This window comes from Delphinus delphis, chromosome 12, assembly GCF_949987515.2.
Source record: "Delphinus delphis chromosome 12, mDelDel1.2, whole genome shotgun sequence".
Classification (NCBI taxonomy): Eukaryota; Metazoa; Chordata; class Mammalia; order Artiodactyla; family Delphinidae; genus Delphinus; species Delphinus delphis.
In genome coordinates, this window is record NC_082694.2 from 20449588 (window position 1) to 20467564 (window position 17977).

Here is a 17977-nt window from a genome sequence, read left to right on the forward strand (position 1 = left end):
CCAAGGGAAAATACACTGTTGCATGACCTTGTACCTTCCCTGGAGAGTGCCACATCCAGGAGAATCCTTTCACAAATGAGATAAAGGGACCCTTCTGTATTAAACCAAATATTACTAAGTCTTCTGTCTGTAGGCATTTCTATCAGAAAAGCAAGGTGTTAATAACAAATCATTGCTTCAAGATTCTTGAGCACACAAAATAATGTATTTTAACTGGGTTCTTCTGAACTCTTTCCCCCTCCATCTACACTCTCACTTGAACTCCCTAAGACTCATTATTGAATGCAAAGCATTGTGATTTTGGCCACATCAGTACTAAATTCTGACCAGTGAGAGAGATGCCACAGGCAATGCTTTTGATTTTAAAGATACCCATAGTAAACTGAAAATTAGTGTCTGTTACCCCAAAGAACCCAAGATCTTCCTGTCACAGTCTGTCAGGAAGATGTCAGTCCACCAGTAGTCAACTCAAATGCTTTCAGGGGCCAGGCAGTTCTGAAAAGTGTGTAGAAAAGCCTGGTGTAATCCAGTAGGCAGTGGGGGGAGTGTTCAGCCAATGAGGACATGCAAGTCCACTATAAAGGCATTCAAGCTTTGATTTTTAAAACATACTATACCAGCCAAAACAGCTGAACTGAATTCAGGTTCCCAGGTCAAGCATTTCAATGTTATTCCTTCTCTTCAAGGAGTGAGAATTGGTAATACAAGGCCGGCCTGATTGGCCAAGGTCAACAGCACACAAAGTTATAATCAAAACACTGATCAGTCCCACCAAGCTGATGTCAAGAGGACAGGAGGATGGGGTTTAGAAAGGTCAAAGGAGAAGAGAAGGGCTGCCAGGGCTAGGAGCAGTAGGGCAAGTAGAGTACATGATTAGCAGAGAGAATCCCTAGGAGCCCTGTGGCCACCTGCCTTTTCGTATCACTTTTTTGTTCACTTCTGCTCTCCAAAACAAGACTGCCTCCCTACTATGCCTTAATGCTCTGGGAGATTCAAATGCACTGCGTATGTGTATAGTTCCTAATGTGAAAGAAACCTTAGTGTGGAACAGGGAGAGCAGCACAGAGCTGGAGATCAAGAGGTTCAACCACTAACCCATTCTGTAAGTCATGTCACATTTGAAGGATTGTTTCCTTATCAGCAAAAGGAGATGGATAGATGGTGATACTAGGGATACTTTCAAAGATGACCTCAATAAATCATTAGTGCAAAGAATCCCATTTTGAAGCTTTTAAGAAAGAACATATTAAATCTATTACAGTGAGAATATATACTATGAGAAACCACAGATTTAATTCCAAAAGTTATCATGTAGTTTCTTATATTTTATAGTTTACCTTTGATTCTTCAGATAATTTTCACTATGTAACTTAGTTTTCAAAGAGAAAGACAAACATGCCTTTTTATACCCATTCATAGGATACTAAATGACCAGGGGTATGAGGAGGCTCCTTGGAGGGAGAGCAAGAACGCAGGTTCTCAATTTCAATATTGTCTCCACACTGCTTTTTTATTAATCTTTGTTATATTTGTATTCTACTGCATTTTATATTCCAAACACCTGAATAAGTATGTGACATAGAATTGGTGCTCAATACATGTTTATTGAATTAAAGAGTAACCTTTTAATAGCTTTTGAAGATTGCATATAGTGATTTGGAATACATAATAAGTTAAAGATACTCTTAAAGATAAAGTTGTTAGTCCTGTAATTTGGCTGGACAAATTTTCACATTACCTTTTAGCAGATGTTTACTAACGTCATGGAGCTAAACAATAGTTCTTACATTCTAGTCCATTGTTTGGGTCCAGAATGCAGTGGCCCCTGTCCATGGTGGCGTGTGAAATCAGGATGGTGTGATGAATTTTTGAGAAAGATATATGTATTTAATTTAAAATTCTGTCTTTTAATCTTAAGTTCTTCCCATTTCTGCTGTTGAAAACCTTTCATTTTATGAAATGATGATTTCAGATGATGGTATTGTTTGCTTTTTATCATCCTTGCTTGGTATGCGACAGAGACTTGAGGTCACACTTTTCCATTGCAGTGAACAACTGCTAAAGAGTTTGGTATATGACTATATAAGGACAACAACATGAAAACTTTAAAATGCTCCAGGAATCAGATCTTGGGTAATATTTGCTTGCATCTTTGTAAGATGAAAAGTAAGAAAATACCAGCACTCTCAATGAGATAAAGGCTCTAGACCAAGTATTAAATGGCTGTTGACATAAAAATATTTATAAATAAGAAAAAGAAAGAGAACCATATATCATGTATCTTTTGATAGAATGACAGAACACTACCTATGAAACGTTCTTGCCAAAAGCAACAACAACAACAAAAACAACAAAACATGAAAATGATCAGCCTTAGGATCGATTCTCAATTTACAGAAATCCAAGGGACAAACATGTAAAATAAAACCACATGGATGCCATCATGAAAATCCTGATGGTGATAACTAGTAGAAAAAAGTCAGACCTTTATAGATCCTGAATAGACAAATAAACCATTATATAAATATCCATAAATATTTAAATGAATTTTTATATATATGTACATTGTAAAACAATGAAAGAAATTTAAAATTCACTAAATATTTGATGATATTAAGGGGTTAATGTTTAAAATACCCTAGTAATAATTCAGTTATTTTATTTAAAGTATCCATAGCTTTTATATATGTTTTTTATGTAATGTTTTAAAATACCCTAGTAATACTTCAGTTAAGTGTCCATAGCTATATATATATATATATATATATATATATATATATATACACACACACACACACACACACACACACACACATATATCGAGATGCTTATGGATGAAATTATATGTTTGGGATTTGCTTCACAGTTATTTAGGGTAGGGGAAATGGGTGGAGGTATAGAAAAAATGACTGGCTATTAGTTCAGAATGGTCAAAGCTGTGTGATACTATATGATGGTTCATTATACAGGCTCTACTTTAAGATATGCTTGAAATTTTCCATAATAAAAGTGTTTTTTTTTTTAATGCAGTAACTACAATCTATTATATCACCAGCTCTGATAAAATACTTTCTTGCACTTGTATGAGTCTCAAGGGAGCCTAGTATAAGTCAGGGAGAAGCCTGAGTATGGTTTAGAGGTAAGGCTTGCAGACAGCAGAAGAGTGTCAGCCTAAGCACAGAAGGGAATACTGTAATGGCTTGTATAAGACACAGAGGTGGCTCTCCAGACCACACAGTCTCCTGTACATGCTGGTGGCAGATCCCCAGGCAGGTCCCTGGGAATGATGGGGCTGAGAAGAACTGGGCTCTTGTGTGAGGGAGATGCCAACCAGTAACTTCCACATTGTGATAAAAAACAAACAAACAAATTTTTTTTTGTATCCTTTGAAATGTTTCTTCATCCTTTGTTTAATAAACTCTGTTATGGCTCAGATCTAGTGTGGGGACGTCCTTGCACAACAGAATCATAGTAGGGGAATAGTGCTAGCAACACTTAGCAAAAATAAAGAAATGACAACTCCCAATAGTTCTTCAATTACTTATTCTCTTTAATTTACTGATTTATAAATCCTAAAGCCTGGCAGCCTCCACTCTGAAATGTACTCCTGCTGTTTAAGTCTACTTAAAATCAGAATTTCATTTACCTTGTGTTATATTCTACAACATTCTGAAAATATTTCCAACACGATGCTAAGGATTTCACTATCTCCAAAGGCAGGCTTCTGTATTTTAAACTGGTCATGAACACAATCCAAATTCCTATCTTCCTTGTTTTCCTTTGGCTTGCCTTTGTGTTTCTCACTGGACTCATTGACGTCATGGTGACTCTGAACATGGTTTTACATATTGTGATTTTGAGAACTCTGGCAGCAAACACTAAGTTTCAGTCTTGAGGCAGCTCCTAATCAATAATGCAGCTTGAAATGCCAGTGAATATTTCAACACCAGTACAAGGCTACTGCACACAGTAGGTACTTAATGATTGATTTCAACTAACTGTTCTTTAACTACAGCTCTTATGTTACGATATCAGAAACTCTTTGGTGAAATAAAATGTCCTATGTTTCAAATCACAATATTATCTCCTTTTAAAAAAAAATTTGGCATGATAGTCTTCCTAAGGGGGGGAGGAGGGGAAGAGAATAGTAGAATAGAATCATGAGACATTAGAAAAAAACTAATTGGAGTAAAAAAATGAACAATATACCATTAATAGATCAGTGTTATGAGACTGCAAACCAAAATTGAGTGATATGATTATATTTACTAGAATTTTGAAACCTGCTTGAATCAACTAAATAGGTAACATTTATAGGCTGGTGCTGGCCTCTGCTTTCTCCACTCTTGAATTGTTTACAACTTAGCTCAGGCAACAAGAGTCAGTTGTCTTCCTGGGGGCTCAAAAAACAATAAAGTCTATCATTAACTATTAAATGTTGGGCTATTTAGATTGATTTATGATTTGTGAAAGTGACTAGGCCATGAGTAAAGTGGCATAGCGCCTTGGTGAGCTAATTGCACTAAATTTCCCAAGACTCTCTCAGGAAAGGAAACCCTCCTCCATGACTTCTGAGAGCATAATGGATTTGGGGAAGTAAAAGCTAAAAAGACTGGGCCAAGTCTTCTATCCTTGACTTAGGTGCCTTAAAAACTGGTTATCTTGGGGGAAAGAAGGAAGCTTAGCAGCCTTAGCTAAGTTGTATGCTGCTGACTACAAGAGCTTTAAGGGCTCAAAAAAGAAATGATCAGTACTCCTGGCTGGGAATCAAGTAAACACATCATGGAGAGGTAAGATATCCATCTTATAATGCTTTTCTGATTGCCTGATTAGAACAATTTTCTGGATGCTCAAAGACTATGATATTTTTCACTCTTCTGGAGGCACACTGGGTAAATAGATATATCAAACAATAATATCATTAGCAGTTTTAGAAAGACAATAAACTACCAGGGAGAGCTGATGCTGATTCTCCTAAGAAAGGAACTTGCTCCTTAAACCAAATCTGTATGATTGGCATCCATTCCTGAACCCTTTAATCATCACCTTAGCTGACCAAAAACAGATAGAGATATTCCAGGGACACTGATGGCAGAGATAAAAGTGACAAAATCAAGAATGTGTGGAGTCCTCATAAAAATACATTGTGATTTTTAAAAATGCAAGATGTTTTCAATCAAACACATGTACCAAAAAACACCACACAGCTCGAAGTTCCTCATGAACAGAACACTGTAGCTATCAAATTTGTCTGTTTTTTGTTCCTTGCTGTTGATCTATTTTATTTTGGGTTTTATTATTTTTTATTTTTAAAAAAAATTTATTGGAGTATAGTTGATTTAAAATGTGTTAGAAAAGAATAAAATACCTAGGAATAAACCTACCTAAGGAGACAAAAGACCTGTATGCAGAAAACTATAAGACACTGATGAAAGAAATTAAAGATGATACAAATGGATGGAAACATATACCATGTTCTTGGATTGGAAAAAACAACATTGTGAAAATGACTATATGACCCAAAGCAATCTACAGATTGAATGCAATCCCTATCAAACTATCAATGGCATTTTTCACAGAACTAGAACAAAAAATTTCACAATTTGTATGGAAACACAAAAGACCCCGAATAGCCAAAACAATCTTGAAAAAGAAAAACAGAGCTGGAGGAATCAGGCTCCTGAACTTCAGAATATACTACAAAGCTACAGTAATCAAGAAAGTATTGTACTGGCACAAAAACAGAAACATAGATCAACGGAACAGGATAGAAAGCCCAGAGATAAACCCACGCACATATGGTCACCTTATCTTTGATAAAGGAAGCAAGAGTATACAAGGGAGAAAAGACAGCCTCTTCCATAGGTGGTGCTGGGAAAATTGTACAGCTACATGTAAAAGAATGAAATTAGAACACTTCCTAACGCCATACACAAAAATAAACTCAAAATGGATTAAAGACCTAAATATAAGGCCAGACATTATAAAACTCTTAGAGGAAAACATAGGAAGAACACTCTATGACATAAATCACAGCAAGATCCTTTTTGACTCACTTCCTAGAGAAATGGAAATAAAAAGAAAAATAAACAAATGGACCTATGAAACTTAAAAGCTTTTGCACAGCAGAGGAAACCATAAAAAAGACAAAAAGACAACACGCAGAATGGAAGAAAATATTTGCAAATAAAACAACTGACAAAGGATTAATTTCAAAAATATATAAGCAGCTCATGCAGCTCAATATCAAGAAAACAAACAACCCAATCCAAAAATGGGCACAAGACCTAAATAGACATTTCTCCAGAGAAGATATACAGATTGCCAACAAAAACATGAAAAGATGCTCAACATCACTAATCATTAGAGAAATGCAAATCAAAACTATAATGAGGTATCACCTCACACCACTCAGAATGTCCATCATCAAAAAATCTACAAACAATTAATGCTGGAGAGGGTGTGGAGGAAAGGGAACCCTCTTGCACTGTTGGTGGGAATGTAAATTGATACAGCCACTATGGAGAACAGTATGAAGTGTCCTTAAAAAACGAGAACTACCATATAACCCAGCAATCCTACTACTGGGCATATACCCTGAGAAAACCTTAATACAAAAAGAGTCATGTACCATAATGTTCATTGCAGCACTATTTACAATAGCCTGGACATGGAAGCAACCTAAGTGTCCATTGACAGTTGAATGGATAAAGATGTGGCATATATATACAATGGGATATTACCCAGCCATAAAAAGAAACGAAATTGAGTTATTTGTAGTGAGGTGGATGCACCTAGAGTCTGTCATACAGAATGAAGTAAGTCAGAAAGAGAAAAACAAATACTGTATGCTAACACATGTATATGGAATCTAAAAAAAAAAAAAAAAAAAGGTTCTGATGAACCTAGGGCCATGACAGGAATAAACACACAGATGTAGAGAATGGACTTGAGGACATGGGGAGGGGGAAGGGTAAGCTGGGACAAAGTGAGCGAGTGACATTGACATATACACTACCAAATGTAAAATAGATAGCTAGTGGGAAGCAGCCACATAGCACAGGGAGATCAGCTTCGTGCTTTGCAACCACTTAGAGGGGTGGGATAAGGAGGGTGGGAGGGAGATGCAAGAGGGAGGGGATATGGGGATATACGTATGCATATAGCTGATTCACTTTTTTATACAGCAGAAACTAACACAACATTGTAAAGCAATTATACTCCAATAAAGGTGTTAAAAAAAAAAAAACGCAATGAGATATCACCTCAAAAAAAAAAATGTTGTGTTACTTTCTGCCGTATAGCAAAGTGAATCAGCCATACATATACATATATCCACTCTTTTAAAATTCTTTTCCCATATAGGTCATTACGGAGTATTGAGAAGCGTTCCCTTTGCTACACAGTAGGTCCTTGTTGGTTATCTATTTTATATATAGCAGTGTATATATGTTAATCCCAAACTCCTAATTTATCTCCCCACTTCCAGCTTTCCCCTTGGTAACCGTAAGTTTGTTTTCTATGTCTGTGAGTCTGTTTCTGTTTTGTAAGTAAGTTCATTTGTATCATTTTTTAGATTCCACATATAATTGATATTTTATGATATCTGTCTTTAAGAAAAATTTGGTTTTGTGTGGACATCACAGACAGAAAGTAGCTCTGTCTCAGTAATGCCATAGTCTTGTTTGAACACTTACAAGAAAAGCCAAAAATACCTGGAAGGCTGCTCCTTAATTAGACATTAAAAATCTCAGCTATAGTATTTAGGCATTTAACTCCAAAGTGATATGAGGTACATCAGAAAGACAAGAATGTTTTCTTCTTTTCTGGTCCTGGAAATCAAATTACATTCTTAAATATTTGCAGTTCTGTTCAGTTCCAGACACCAGCACATATTCAGTGCATTCAACACCCACTTTATCATTTCACTAATTTTTACAGCTTCAGGTATCATATGGGTGTTTTAAGAGCACACTATTGAAATAAAGCAGAATAGCAATTCAGAGATTTATAAAACACTTGCTTCTCATGTTAATATGTCATTATCATCATAAATTTGAGGATAAAATGAACTTATTTACTATTAAAAGGGAATTTATGGAATTTTCAATCACCAAGGTCATATGAAACCATAAGGACAAGAGACGATGCCGTGAATTCCAGGCAAATGTTATTCTCTATGATGATCATAGCAATGAAGAGAGCTATGGTCTCAATCTGAAGATTTATTCAGTTACCTGCACTGATACAATTAGGACACAAAATGATGTTAACATATACATGCCTATCTGATACAGAATTTCAAGGTTTCTACAAAACATACCTCCTATATTACAGATGGAGAATTCTTTAATTCAGTAAGAGACAAAGCAATACACTTCCCTGAACTCTGAGAGGCAAGACAGAAGCAGCCGATGTTATGCCAAAGGAATTCAACCTTAAGAAGACAAAGAACTTCCACAGAGATGGACATAGGAGTAGATTTAGTGACCACCTTCACAGCTTGATTGGAGCAGAGCCCGAAAGGTCTGGCTGTCCCCAAAAATGTTTGCAACAGTGTCTCTCTTTCACTCTGAGATATTATGAAATCCTTTTAAAATGTAGCTACTTATGGTGATAATAAAATGAGCTAATGTTTGTTAAAAAAAAAAATGTAGCTGCCTCAGACCGAGATGAGTTTATCAACCTGATTACCAGTAACTGAGGCTCTGAAGGACTGAAGAGGCTTAGACAACAGGGATAGTTTGATCAGGGAAGGATGGCTTAATAGAGGTTGGCAGCTGGGGCAGCATGAAGACGCAGAAGGAGAGGAAAAAATGAGAAACGCTTTTTCTTGCTTTTGTTTTAAAGGACCTCACTGAAGCATCTGACATTCTTGATTATTCTATATGTTTTAATGTTTAAAAATCATATGATGATCCAGAGGCTGGGCTCTGGAGGCAAGCAGCCTGGGGTTTACATCTTGCCAGCCAAGAAAGGTGCTTTGCCTCTGTGAGCCTCAATTTTTTCAACGATAACACAAACTGGTACTCACAGATATAGAGAACAAACTAGTGGTTACCAGTGGGGAGAAGGAAGAGGAAGCAGAGCAAGATAGGGGTGGGGGAGTAAGAGGTACAGATTATTAGGTATAAAATAAGCTACAAGGATATATTGTATAACACAGGAAATATAGCCAGTATTTTATAATAACTATAAATGAAGTATAACTTTTGAAAATTGTGAATCACTATATTGTACACCTGTAACTTATATAGTATTGTATAGTAACTATATTTCAATTAAAAATTCTTCTGTTTTGTAAATAAGTTTATTTGTATCATTTTTTTAGAGTCTGCGTATAAGCAGTAGCATATGATATTTGTCTTTCTCTGTCTGACTTACTTCACTTAGTATGAGAAACAGACTCATGGACTTAGAGAATGAGTTTATGGTTACCGGGGGAATGGTGTGGAGGGATAGATTGGGAGTTTGGGATTAACATGGACACACTGCTATATTTAAAATAGATAACCAACAATGACCTACTATTAAAAAAAAATGCTGATAGAAACAAACAAACAAACATACTGGTGATAAGGTTGAAATGAAAATGGTTACTGTTATTAACCCAGTACCCAGCAAGGATTTGAGAGATATTATTTTCATACTGTGCATTTTATTTAAAGGTCACTATCAAATAAATACTTTAATAATATCAATCACTGATGCATTCAGCCATTCAAATATTGAGTACCTTAGATGTACCATATAGTGAAGATACAGAGGAGATCAAGTTAAGCATGATTTATATTCCTTAGAGAAGCTTATATTTAAATCAGACAAGTAAATGCATTTTTATAGTTCACATCATGAAGATTACTACAAAGGAAATAAAATGGAGGCAGTGACAGAGAATAAAGGGAGGTCAATTTTATGTGTGATTATTGCATCCTTCAGTTACAATTTTTATAAAGTTACAATCTCAGTATGTACCCTTTCGTTACTGCTTAATCTCTTATATCGCAAATATTTCCAGTGTCTGTATACTTGTAGTCAATTTTTATAACAGAATAAAATCACCAAATGTTTTCGCTTTATTATTTGGCAAGTCAATTCCCTGTTGCCAGACATTTAAAGGACTCTCCAGTGTTTGCTGTTACTAAAAACAGAGTAACATACATCTTTAGGCATCCAGTTTTGCTTCTGTCAGAAGTGGACTTTCTGGGTTAGGGATAATGGTACGGTGCTTGTTTACATATGGCCATGTGCTTGCTGAAAGGTCCCCAGCAAGGCATGATTTATTACCTCTCCAGTGTCACCAGCATTAGCTCTACACTCCTGGACACTGTTTCTCCTTGCCTTCTCGGACACCTCCTCATCTGAATGCCTTTCCAGCCTTCATTCTACAAACCACAAGTATAAGTCAGTATTGCTTAAAAAGTCACTTCATTTTCCCAGCTAGACTGTGAATTCTTGCAGGACAGAGGCCTTCACTACACCTAGTACATAGCTGGGATCACGGGTACTCAATTCTAATTTTTTGAATTTATTAAATCCCACAAATTGCCTTTATGCAATATAAAGTAGAACACCATTCAACTTGTCATAAACTAGTCATACAAGCTAGGAGGGCCCCAAGTTCTACAATCTGGAGTTGCAAGCAATTATATGTCCTCCATGCCATCCTTTCCACAGTTTATCATCAAATCAGCTTTCAGAAGCTAAGACCAAATGAAACCTATACAACATCTTGCCACATGGTGCTGGGGAACAGTTTCTTCTTAATCCCACCAGTCTTTGTACCCTTGCTGGTACTTACACACCTGTGAGGACACAAATCTGCATTCCTAGGGCTCCTCAGGGATGCTGAGCAGCCTGTGTTCTCAGGTACACACACACCACTAGCCAATAACTGTTCGCATGCCTCTGCCCAAATTAAAGTGATCAGTCTGCCCTGGTGACTCTGATGAAGGTAATCGCCAGTTCACATTCATGAACAAACTGATGTGCCTGCTTTGTAACTGAATCACTCAGCATAAATCTATACCCTTCATATATAAAAACCTCAGTGGCTTAAAATAATGCAATAAAGCATCACCTAATGCCTTCTTGATGCCTGTTCATCAATAATGTGGTTGTGTGAAAAGGATAGGAGGGACTTAGCATGTGTTATCTAAAATCGTGCAATGAATGTAATACCCTTTTCATTACTATAGACCTTCTGGGATTTTGTTTCCTCCAACCATTCACTGAGAAATTAAGTTATTACTCTCCACTACTATTTGGTCTCTCAGAGTCTCATGTAAGTAAATAAAATCTTAACGTATTTCCATATAAAACATGTTGACCTTCATATATGTGAGATGAATCCCCCACTGCCTATGAATGGAGCCAGAGCTTCAGGTTCTGGCTCTAGCAGTGAAGAAGGGATGCACTGAAACACCCAGGGAAGGTTTGAAGAAGATCCAGATAACAAATGAGTACAGCCACTCTCTGTAGCCTGGTCTTAGACATTTCAAGATGACAAGTGGAGGGGTGGAGTCAAGGCCATAACCACAGTGAGGAGGAAGGACTCTAAGTATCCTAACCAATACTGAACCTGTGACTTCAGCTCTCTTTGCACAGAATTCCAACTTGATGCGGGAAATAGAAATCCCTACGTCCTCCACTTTATACTTCAGGGTTTGTTTTCTTTGGGGGGAGGTGCCTGCACCAATTAAATGCTTAGCAATCAGCCAAGGTTCAGTTCAAGGTCCACAAGTCCATGAAGAAGTCCCATTCATACTGGCCAATAAAAATAGATCTCTCTTCTAAACCTTTTCAAGCTTACTACCTGCCTTACTGGTGGCTACTTTCCGCAAACTGTTGTTTAATTCATTACTTGTGGTATGTGCAGATGGATGGATGGGTACATACAGAATTAAATATGCAGATACACATAGATATTGTACATCTTCAATTCAATTCCAACCTCCTTGAGAATAATGGTTGTGTTTTATTCATCCTCGTGGCCCCTCTGGTTCCCTGTACAAGATTTCACACACAACAGGTATGAATGTGGTTCCAGGGCAGCCTCCCTATCCTGGATGTTTCCTTATCTCCTGCCCCCGCCTGCACTTACCTCTATTGAGTCCTATACCCTCTTATCACTGTTAACCCAACAAAGGATGCTAATTGATCACAGTATTCACTAAAGTAGTATTTTCTCCTCCTAGGAAAATATTCTCTAATCTATCCCTCCTAACATAACACCTTAACCCAATTAAGATATTCCCAAGTCTTGAAGAACTTGAAGGAAAAATGTACAGTGTAGAAACTTCAGGCTCCCCAGGTAAGCTGTTGGGGAAATATTTAAGGGTAGGGAGTTTTCTGTAAGCTCTGTCATCTTTATCTAAAATTTCTTCTGTCTTTTCTTCCTCTGACCACCTGTTTTTGTAAATAAAGTGTTACTGTAACACATCTCTGCCTATTCACTTATATATTGTCTATGACTGCTTTTGAACTACGAGGGGAGAGTTGAGTATTTATGATAGAGACCACAGGACCCACAAGCCAAGAATATTTACTATATAGCCCTTTACGAAAAAAAGATTGCAAAGCCCTAGTTTAGGTGAAAACCTGGGCAGAAAAAAATGGTCAGTTTTATTAGACCTGTCAAATATGCCAAAGCAACCTCATAGCAGGAAATGGGAAGGCTATCATACTGTGGTATTTACGGCACAAGTGCCATCAACAAAATTAAGTAGGTCAGGAAGGGGCACATATCCGTAGCCTAGAAAACCACGTGCCCCTCCCAGGTCTATTTAACAGTGTTAAGTTCTGAGACAAAAATAATAATAAAATAAAAGTAAAAGGAGGACAGGAAGGTGGAAAGAGAGGGGAACAGACACCCAGAATGACTTCTAGGATGTTCTCCACTACCCATGCTAAGTTTGCTGGTGAACAGAGTCAAAAGAAGCAAATATGAGTCTGTGATGCCATGTGTCTTACGTCCCAGTATAGCCCATCAATCACCCCTTCCTGAAGCTAGAGGATCACTCTCCACTCTCTGGGCTTCTTTGAACTAACCCAGATGATCAGTTTTGCAGTCTCTCATCTACACTTATATTCTCCTCGAACTTCCACTTCATCTTTCACTACTTCTCCACCTAACCCCTTGCGAGTCTTCACCCTGGGCTCCACCAGTGTGCACAGGTAGCCCAGTCAGAAACCTAGGGTATATCTAACGGAAGGTACTGGTCCTCCCGGGGGATCCTTGGAAGAAACCTGTGCTTGGTCACTGCAATGGGCCGTTGTCTGGAGGAGAAACCCCAGAAACCGGTTTCACAACTTCAGAGGGCTCCCAGGTAGACTAGAGTAATATGTATGGGGGTGGGGGAGATGACCTGACTCTGACCCTAGGCTACACAAGGAAAAAGACTGAAGAAATGACCTTCAAACCAGCCCCATAGCCTTATCACCTCCTTCCCAGCCCTCAAGCATCTATAAAAATTCTTCCTCCTCCCATTTCCATTGCCTCCCAGAATCTTTCTAGGCTCAGTCCCTCAAATCTGCTTGCCCCATTTTACCTGTCCTCCATTACCAGCTCTTCCTTTCTTCAGTTCAGATCTGTTCTTGCATTCTTCCCTACGTTCTCTCGTGAAGCTTCAATTCTCCCCCTAATGTCCAAGTCCCAGCTTGTTTGGGTGCAGATCAGAGCTCCCCTTTTCCAAGGCTTTCCCTACCCATTTCTTGCCCAAACCAGGTGGCAATCCAGGTCCCTCAGTCATCACAGAGGAGAAGACCGAGACCTCGTGCTCATTCAACAATGTAGACAAAGCCATCCTTGTGTAGCAGCACGCTCTGATAGTCTCCAAACCCCTCTTCCCCTTCCATGTGTTTACACTCATCCTTGTTCTACTTTCTTTACCTGCCTTCATACTCTGGTTCCTGATACCTGCTTCAAGTTCTCCTTTGTATAACAACACCTATGAAAACTTTTTCCTGGCTATCCAACATCATCAACCCAGTGGATACACTCTCCTTCAAAAGTGAAAGCATCATAACTGCAGCTATGAGAGCATTTTCTTACCTCTGTCCTATGTGACACACACACAGCCAAAGCCTCTTGATTTCATTGATAACCAAAGCTTTTACAAGTCTCCCCCAAGATGGACAGTCCCTTGTGGCGTGCCCTGCATCCCCTTCCTTCTATGGGCCACAAGCCCCACCAATACTTGCAAACATACCAGTGTTTTGCTCAGCTTTGAAATCGAACACATTTCTATGATGCCCAGAGAATAGGGCAGAGCTGTGCCAGAGGGTAAGCAGCAGAGTTATTTCATGTGATCTGGGAACCATCTCTGAAAGAGCCCTGCCACATGGAGTCCTGTGTCTTCCAAGGTGACCTTCAAGAAGCCACCTCCACCTTGTTGGGCAACAGAAGCTGCCATCACAGTCCAGCACCATGGCCAGGCTTGGACCCCAGATGCATCCTGGTTTCATCTGCACACCCTCAGGAGACCATAGCCACATCTAGATGGAAGGAGCAGCTGTGCTTGCAAAAGCGCAGGTCAGCTCCCAGCCAAGGTCATGCTCATAACCAATGCTCGAAGGAATAGATTGAGCCCCACAATGCCCTTCACGTGTGCCTCAGCTTAGCAACTTTCTACAAGAGAACTGTTTTTGCTGTCATCCTCAGTGGGTCACATTTTTCCCTAGCTGAATCAGTCATCTGGGTGAATGGCCAGTCAGCCTGACCTTTAATCTGCTATGTAATAAAGACGGCCTTCTGACAAATAGTCCCAGAGAAAAACAAGTCATGAGGAAATTCTATGCATCTTGTTTCTGTTTAGCTGTGTGTCTTCCAGGATAGCTGTTTACCTAACTGTGGCCTTTTGCCTCTAATAGGCTCCACATTTTTTTTCCCCATGGGATCCAGGTTTAGCAAACATACTCATTGTGGAAACACCAATAATATTGTGCGTGTACACATAGAGAAAAGGAGAGAGCTATGAAGATATTTGGGTCTTTTCATCTATGAAAATGCTCTTAGTTAAGTAAGTGATAGTTATGATTATTGTTTTAACATTCCCTGAAGCCTAGGGAAATTTCTAACTTTTGAAGAGCTTAATACCTATATCTCACAGTAGAATATATTATACATATGGATATATAGGTGTACATTTTTTCATTGGCAATATTTAGTGATGAAATATGAGTAACAATCTATGCCCATGGGCCAAATGTAGCCAATGGCTTGTTTTTATATGGTCTTCGAGTTAAGAATGGTTAATGTGAGACATTATCTGTTCCACAGAGTCTAAAATATTACTGCTCTTAATAAAAGCTTGCTAACCCCTCGAATATGGTAATATTCTGGTGTTTGTCAGGTTGTAGGCCAGGACATGAATGGTGTCAAGTACCCCAGTCCTGAAACTCTTTGCTTCTGTTCAGTGAGGCCCTCTGTACTCCCATCATTTCCCAAGTACTTCTCCAGTGATGTTCTTCAAAGGCAAGGACCTTTTGATTCCTCATCCTTTCATGTATTTATATTTACCTAAATTCTGTTACATCATTCATCGTTTCGCCAGATGTAACTTTTCCAAAAACCCAGTCTATCCTCAGGGACTAAAGAGCTACTAAATTTGAGAATGTTCCAAAGAATGCATCCAAGACTTTTAATGGAATTCACAAAGAATCGGTGCAAAAAACATGTTGGAGGCAGTATGTCTAGAATATGGGCAAAACTCCCAAAGGGTCTACTTGGAAGAAAACAGCACTCTTTAGGCGAATATACTTCTTGTGGGAGTTGTACCTTGTATGTACCAGGACACATTAGATCCAGAACAAGGCCTGAAGGGTGCGGTGCCGCCCATGGTTCCAGAGTGAGAGATGACGAGGTGAAGTTTTGCTCCTCAAACCATTGTCCACAGGCTAGTACACTTGTTTTGCCTTCTTTAAAGACAATATACATATATATATAGTCTCCTCATATCATCACCTTTTGCAAATCTATAGAAGTAAACAGTTTGAGAGGGTTTTTTTTTTAACACTTTTTAATTAGAGAGGCCAAATTACTATCATTATTCATTAATATTCTGGGTACAAGTGAGACCCTGTGATCTGACACCAAAAGCACGTGTTCCTGGCCACTCAGGGTGCTGAAATCAAGTGGGTCATATTTTTCGCAGATTCTTTCCCCTAAATGCAGACATGTGCACACACAATGACCATCTTCTGTTACCCTCCCCCTGCAAAGTTATAAGGGTGACAGAAGGAGGATAAAATTCATGTAGTTCTTTATATCCAGGATTCTTAGAGAAGTTTACATTCAAGGGAATCCTAGGTACCTGAATAGTGCCTAAGACACTTTCAACGTTTCTAATTTCATTCAATTCTCACAATGCTTAGAATAATACAAGAAGAGTTGAATGTGTGAGTATTAATTGTGCAGTTTCTTAAGAAGATTTACATGCATTTTCTCATTATATCCTTGCAAAACCCTATGAGGTAGGTACTATTATCATTCCCATTCTATAGGTGAGTAAATGAGGCCCAAGGAGGTTCAGTAGTTACCTCATGGTCACACGACAGAAAGCAGGAAAGTCAGGTTTGAACTCCTGCAGACTAACTCCAGGGCATATTCAACAAAACCCGACATGATGCTTATTTATTGATCACCACAGACCTTAAAAATGGGTAACCATTTGTTTCCATTTTACAGATGATGAAAACTGAAGTTAAGAAGCTAAGAGAGAGAATAAGTAGCTTGCCTAAGTCATACAGCCAATGATAGCAGAGCCAGTATTTGAACCTGGCGTCTGTGTCCAGGCCCTACACAGAGACACACACAAAGTCTGTATATATAAAATATATAACACAATTGCACCCTCTGTAATCCTACCAGTGGAAAAGGCCATTATTATAATTACAGATAATTGAGAGTCAATGAGGCAGCCTTCCAAATTTAAGTTAAAATCACTTTAAGAGGGATGTAGGAAAAGCTGACGTGATAAGCTTGCTGAATTCTCCTCCAGCATAGAACTCTGGGAGAAGATGTGCTTTACAAGCAACAGGCTACAATAGAAGAGAAAACACAATTTGATACTGAGGGTAGACAGCAGATTGGAGAAAGGAGATTGGAAACTCAGCCTTGGTTGACTTTAGTGTTTTGCCTGAGGCCAGTCCTGCTCCTGAGGTTTACCCAGACACAAGAGCAGTTAGAGTCAGAGTCCCTGAACTTGACAATGGTATCAAGTTATTTCCCTTTTACAGACATGAGAAAGGGGGTCAGCAACACAGGATGAAGGCGTTGGCCTGAGTACAGCACATCAGAGTGGAAAAGGCATTCACCAATCTAGTCCCCCCAAAAAGCCTTCAGGGACCTGCCTAACCAGACTCCTGCTCCCAGCCAAGGGGTCTGCTGTGGGCACACTGAACCCATCTAACCAGGCCAGGCAGGACAGGGTTCCTGAATAGGGGTTCCAAAGTATAACTCAGGAAGGTGAGAAGCAAGTCTCCGGATTTGTTCCTATCTCTTGCTTCTCTAGGTGAAGAGAACGAAGATGGCAAAAGTCACTCTAAGAAATCCAGCTGTACATTTCTGCCCCAGCCCAACCTGGGGCCAGAAGAGGAGAGTCAGTGAGAGGACACTGCCTGGCTTTGGCTTCATTCACTTGCTTAACACATTCAATTAATCACCACAGCAGGCTTTGCGAAGTCAAGCAGAAGAAAAGAAAGAGACATCATCTCTGCCTTCAAGCAACCCTCAATCTCATTGGATGAGCCAGCCAATAACGGAGCAAATACAGTGAAATATAAATCGTGCTGCAGTAAGAGCCTCTGCCAGCTGGAGTGGAAGCACAAAGTCGGGGGACATTATTTTTGGGTGGGAGGGTTTGTAGACCTAGGGGTTATTCAGGAAATGCGTCAACCATGCAAGTCCACAGGGAACTCTACTTAATATTCTGTAGAGTTTACCCTTGTATGGGTAAAGAATCTGAAAAAGAATGAA

At 38.9% G+C, this 17977-nt stretch overlaps 1 protein-coding gene across 2 annotated transcripts in view; it reads right to left on the reverse strand.

The window, feature by feature from the left end:
* Nucleotides 1–17977, reverse strand: part of CTNNA2 (catenin alpha 2) — a 1196494-nt gene that overhangs the window by 107777 nt on the left and 1070740 nt on the right. The gene's annotated exons all lie outside the window — the stretch shown is intronic.